The sequence below is a fragment of the Capra hircus genome, chromosome 6 (genome assembly GCF_001704415.2).
Source record: "Capra hircus breed San Clemente chromosome 6, ASM170441v1, whole genome shotgun sequence".
Classification (NCBI taxonomy): domain Eukaryota; kingdom Metazoa; phylum Chordata; class Mammalia; order Artiodactyla; family Bovidae; genus Capra; species Capra hircus.
The window spans coordinates 71,172,082-71,178,081 of record NC_030813.1 but is presented as its reverse complement, the minus strand read 5'-3'; positions in this window follow the sequence as shown (position 1 = coordinate 71,178,081).

Below are 6,000 nucleotides of genomic sequence, written 5' to 3'. Positions count from 1 at the left end.
AAATAATATTGAAGTTGCTAGCAAAAGCATGATGACATTTGAGAAGCCTGCTGGTGAGGGCTAGAAGGAAAATATCACTGAACACTGGAGGCAGCAAGTTTAGCAGAAAGACCGAAGATATTCAGGATTATTCAGTCAAACAGTTGCGTTTCTAAGAAACTTGGGGCCGTTGTCCCCCAGCCATGTCAGCAGAAGCCCAAGGTAGAGAAACACATGCCTCAAAGATTGTGGACTTTGACTCTGGAGTCAGGAAGAGTTGTAGCAGAACTACAAAGTTTTTAAGGAGGGTTATAGTAACAGAAATGTTACCAACTTAGGTGGATATCCACTTACTGTTCAAATTTCCTCGTTGTCTCACAATTTTAATTTCTTTCCATTTTAGGACACTGGTTTGTGAAGCCAGAAAGATGTAGATTTATACTTGTTATTTATTTATTCACTTTTTTTTTTGGCTGCACTGGGTCTTTGTTGCTGCACAGGCTTTTCGGTAGCTGTGAACAGCAGGGGCTACTCTCTAGTTGCAGTGCGTGGGTTTCTCGTTGCAGTGGCTTCTCTTGTTGCGGAGCATGGACTCTAGGGTGTGTGGGCTTCAGTAGTTGTGGTTCTCGGGCTCTAGAGCACAGGTTTAATAGTTGTGGTGCGTGGGCTTAGCTGCTTCACAGCATGTGGGATCTTCCCAGACCAGGGATCAAACTCATGTCTCTTGCATTGGCAGGCAGATTCTTTACCACTGAGCCACCAGGAAGGCCCAGAAAGATAGAGATTTAAATCCTGGCTCTTCCATTAGTGGTGTGGGCTGTCAAAGATACCTAAAATTTCTGAGTCTCATAGGATTGTTTTGAAGAGAAAATGAGATAATGTGTAAGAAACATTTTGTATAGCAGGTACTTAATACATTTGAGCTCTTAAGAATTATTATTGATAAGTTAGGGCTTCTCTGAGATCAAGCTCCTGCTTTGGCACCTCCATGAAACCCACGAGGAAGCAGGGAGTATTCCAGGAGAACTGCTCCATGCTCTCTAAACAGGAGAGAGAAGTGCAAGCACTTCTGTTCACATCCCCTTATCCACCTGGGCAAATGAGATGTTAACAAAGACACTTCCAAATTACAGAGGATGAGGATTGCCTTTAAGAGCTTTCTAAGAACCCAACACTTGTTGTGTTTATTATTATTTAAATTATGATTCTAAATTATCAATCAAAATATTAAAAATTACAAAAGAGGATAGAGTAATACATGTAACTGCTTCTATCTACTATTCCCATCCTCGTTCTCAGGAGTAATTATTTTTAAGTTTCATATGTGTCCTTCATCAGTTTTCTTTTCTGCATATATGAGTAAAAAGTACTCTGTGATTCTTGAAGATCATTTAAGTTCTCCTTATTTTTTGTTGAATAACCTCTGTTAAACTCAGAAGTTACTCAAGTTTTCAGTCTGTTTTCTGTATGCAAACACATACATACATTTTCCAACTTTTTGAGCTTGTTAAGAATAATGTTGTTCTCCTAAAGTGCAAGCTGGAATCAAGATTGCAGGGAAAATTATCAATAACCTCAGATATGGAGATAACACCACCCTTATGGCAGAAAGGGAAGAGGAACTAAAGATCCTCTTGATGAAAGTGAAAGAGGTGAGTGAAAAAGCTGGCTTAAAACTCAACATTCGAAAACCCAAGATCATGGCATTTGATCCCATCACTTCATGACAAATAGGTGGGGAAACAATGGAAACAGTGGCTGATTTTATTTTTTTGGGCTCCAAAATCACAGCAGATGGTGACTGCAGCCATGATTAAAAGATGCTTGCTCCTTGGAAGAAAAGCTATGACAAACCTAGATAGCATATTAAAAAGCAGAGTCGTTACTTTGCTGACAAAGGTCCATCTATTCAAAGCTATGGTTTTTCCAGTAGTCATGTATGGATGTGAGAGTTGGACTATAAAGAAAGTTGAGCACCGAAGAATTGATGCTTTTGAACTGTGGTGTTGGAGAAGACTCTTGAGAGTCCCTTGGACTGCAAGGAGATCCAACCAGTCCATCCTAAAGGAGATCAGTCCTGAATATTCATTGGAAGGATTGATGCTGAAGCTGAAACTCCAATACTTTGGCCACCTCATGCGAAGGGTTGACTCATTGGAAAAGACCCTGATGCTGGGAAAGATTGAAGGTGGGAGGAGAAGGGGATGACAGAGAAAGAGATGGTAGGATGACATCACTGACTTGATGGACATGAGTTTGAGCAAGCTTGGGAGTTGGTGATGGACAGGGAAGCCTGGTGTGCTACAGTCCATGGGGTCACAAAGAGTCAGACACAACTGAGTGAGTGAACTGAACTGGAAGCTCCTGAAGAATTTTAGAGATGTTTGTAGTCCAGGGTCCTCATTTTAGACCCTGAAGAATTCTTGTAACTGGTTATCAGAGCTAGTGCTCCATAGTACTTCAGTTCATTGGAATCTAGCTTTTGATTTTAGGAGTTAAAGAAGAGTGAAAAATGACAACACAAACTGCATTGTGTTCAACAGTGTTTCTAGATCAGAGAAAGTGATTTAGATGATTCATCTTTCTTGAAACTCCATTTTAGTGTATTCCTCCTTTACAACCTCCCCCAAGCAGTTCTTTCTCTCAAAATACCATTTATCAAAAAACATAACTCAGAAAGAATGGAAGAATTGCCTCAATAAACATAAACCTCTTATCTTCTGTTTAAAGCTATCAAAATGAATGGTTGTTACCATACTGTTGACTTCAGACTCTTTTACTTCCTTGATATTTTCTTCAGCAGTAGATAAGAACATTTCAAGCTCTAAATACTGAATTCTAATTTGAAATACTCTATTTCAAAGGAGGGTTTAAGGTCTCTTTATGTTGTAAATGAGCTTACTTTTGGAAGATGCACCTAGAATCATGGCAAATACATTCAAAGGTACTGCCATCTCACATTAGATTTTTTTGGTTGAAAAATATTTAAAAGTCTGAATAATTTTGAGTTTGCTAAGAATAATTTCATTCTTATGAGTTATACTTTTAAAATTTCTCACAAATTTTTGTACTCTTTGGAAAGCTCACTATGACTGTAGTACCCAGTGCATGAAATAGTCCTGGAGCTATAATGTGTTAATTTCAAAGTTTTGGGGATCTTTTCTATTCTCATGAACAAGAGTTTAACATGATGTTTCTCTACTCTGGTTACATATTAGAATCACATTAAAACACACAAAATATCGGTTGGTCAGGTTTTATTCCCAGAGATTCTGACTGAACTGATTTAAGATGATTCTAAGTACTGGTAGTTTTTCAAAGCTCCCCAGACCCAGAATATTCTAACATGTAGTCAGGATTGAGAACCACTGTTTTGTTGTTAATAAATAAATTTTCTAATAAATAAAACTTTAATTTAAATAATTTAATTTAAAAACAAAAGTAAAGTAAAAACTATACAATAAAGCTATGCAATATAATAAAACTATACAATAAAAAACATGAACTGTATATGTAGTTCAATTATTTTTAAAAAGTCTAAAATCCTGGTATTTGCATATATATGTCATAATTCCCTTGCTATGAAAAAGGAAATGAATAATTTGTTGAATGAATAGGGATTACCCAGAAGTCTGCCATCTGTACTCAAGGAGCAGACCTCTGGTACTAAAGAGGGTTTCTGGGTACACAGTGTGAAGTGAGACCTTATGGTGTTGACATCTTGGGAAGCCTCTGTCACTGTCACACGATAGAAAAGGTTCTGTGCTGCTGAGTGTGGTTATAGAGAGTCTTTTCAATACTTCTTCAAGAGGGAACTCATCAAGACCTGTCTTTAGTGGCTAATGGCTGTGGACTGAAGACAGGAGACTGAGTTAAGTAATCTAATAAGGGCCCCTATAATTCTGAGTTCCATTTCATGGGAGGGACAGCATCAAGGAGTTAGTTGGCAGGCAGTCTCATAAGAATTATTGTCAGAAGCAGCTCCAAATATAACCCAGCATCAGTTCCTCATGCTACATGATTATGAGGTAGCATGCTACCTACATGATTATGAGGTACTACATGCTACATGATAATGAGAAAAACATTAGCTGTTTGTTATTGGAGATCAAGTCAGAAAGAAGAATGTAGAGACTAGGAGGATAGTTTGGGGTCAGCATACGAGATTGATTTTCAAATATATTATTCTAAAAGTTGAGGCAAGATATGATGATGGTCAGCTCAATATAAGAATAAATTAGAAAGATATGATGATGGCAAGATATGACGATGGTCAGCTCAATATAAGGGTAAATTAGAAAGAACCAATATGTTAGGAAAGAAGAATTGGCAATATTGAGTGATGCTTGGAATGGGAGGGCTGAAAGACAAGAAGTAGCTTTTTAGTGACTGTTTTATCAAGAGGTGTATTTTACTGAGAGATGAACTAGCACAAATCTGCTTTATTAACTTTTGAAGAAATATTTATTTATTTATTTATTTATTTATTTATTTGGCTGCATCAGGTCATTGCAGTGCATGGGCTCTCGAGTTGTGGCTTGAAGCCTTGGTAGTTGCAGCCTGCTCAAACTTAGTTGCTCCATGGCTTAGTTCTCCATGTTCTTAGTTCTCAATTTTCCAAACAGTGATCGAACTCAAGTCCACTGCACTGCAAAGTAGATTCTTAACCACTGGACCATCCCATGAATCTGCTTTAGAGTACAGCTTCATCCTGCCGTGGTTCATATCCTGGCTCCACCACATGCAAACTATGTGGCAATGGGCAAGTTACTTAACCTCTCTGAGTCTTAGTTTCCACATCTATGAAGTGAAGATAACAATAGTACCTACTTTGTAAGACACTAGTGGCAATTAAGGGAGTTAACACATATAAAGTGTACACAAGAAGACCTGATTTAATACATTTTAATTAGTTATATTTATGATGCATTTTGATGATAACATTGGAAGATAGTGGAATATTTCAGAGGAGGATTAAAAAAGCTTGTCTTCAATTAATTGGAAGGTTAGAGAAAATAGCTATGAAAACTACGTTAAACTTCCTCAGACTCACAATTAAATGAAGACAAATACAGACCCAATAAATATGATATAAAGCAGAGTATCATATGTGCTACAACAGATATAGAATAATGGAGTATGGAAAATATAATAATTTTATATTATTATAAATAATAATTGGAGTATGGAGAATATAGTAGTCCTTAGTTGGTTGTCTCCTTAACATTCATATCCCCTTACTTTCTACAAAAACCTTTAGATTTCTCTTTGAGAAATAGTCCCTACCACATTTCAGTGTTGCGGTTTTGATGTTATTGACCCAAATCTTAATTGCATGGGTTTCCCTGGTGGCTCAGATAGTAAAGAATCTGCCTGGAATGCAGGAAACCCAGGTTTGATTCCTGGATTGGGAAGATCCCCTGGAGAAGAGAATGGTTACCCAATCCAGTATTCTTGTCTGGAAAATTCCATGGACAGAGGAGCTTTGTGGGCTACAGTCCTTGGGGTTGCAAAGAATCAGACATGACTGGGCGACTAACACACTACCACTACCAGACTCTGATTGACTTCACCCTATTGGCATCTTTCCTGGTCTGAATGTTTGTGTCCCCCCTCCCCAAATTAATATTTTGAAATCATAACCCCCAAAGATGATGTATGAGTAGATGGAGCCTTTGATAGGTGATTAGGTCATGAGAGTAAAGCCCTCATGAATGGCATTGAAAGTGAAAGTGAAGTCGCTCAGTCGTGTCCGACTCTTTGACTCCATAGACTGTAGCCTACCAGGCTCCTCCATCCATGGGATTTTCCAGGCAAGATTACTGGAATGGGTTGCCATTTCCTTCTCCAGGAGATCTTCCCAACCCAGGTAATGAACCCAGGTCTCCACATTGTAGGCAGACACTTTACCATCTGAGCCACCAGGCAGATCTAGTGTTCTTTTAAAAGAAACCTCACAGAACTCCCCAGACTTTTCTGCCCTGTGAGGATACAGTGAGAAAATTGCAACCCCCAAAAGGG